This window comes from Physeter macrocephalus, chromosome 2 (assembly GCF_002837175.3).
Source record: "Physeter macrocephalus isolate SW-GA chromosome 2, ASM283717v5, whole genome shotgun sequence".
NCBI lineage: Eukaryota > Metazoa > Chordata > Mammalia > Artiodactyla > Physeteridae > Physeter > Physeter macrocephalus.
Window position 1 is genome coordinate 112559749 of NC_041215.1, and position 314 is coordinate 112560062.

Here is a 314-nt window from a genome sequence, read left to right on the forward strand (position 1 = left end):
GGATTCCCTTGTATGTTATTTGTTGTTTTTCCCTTGCTGCTTTTAATATTTTTTCTTTGTATTTAATTTTTGATAGTTTGATTAATATGTGTCTTGTCATGTTTCTCCTTGGATTTATCCTGTATGGGACTCTCTGCACTTCCTAGACTGGAGTGACTATTTCCTTTCCCATATTATGGAAGTTTTCAACTATAATTTCTTCATATATTTTCTCAGTCCCTTTCTTTTTCTCTTCTTCTTCTGCCACCCCTATAATTCGAATGTTGTTGCGTTTAATGTTGTCCCAGAGGTCTCTGAGACTGTCGTCAATTCTT

The 314-nt window shown here is 34.7% G+C and overlaps 1 protein-coding gene across 3 annotated transcripts in view; it reads left to right on the top strand.

Annotated features, from left to right (window-relative positions):
• Positions 1–314, top strand: part of UNC80 (unc-80 homolog, NALCN channel complex subunit) — a 248069-nt gene that overhangs the window by 172440 nt on the left and 75315 nt on the right. The window lies entirely within an intron of this gene.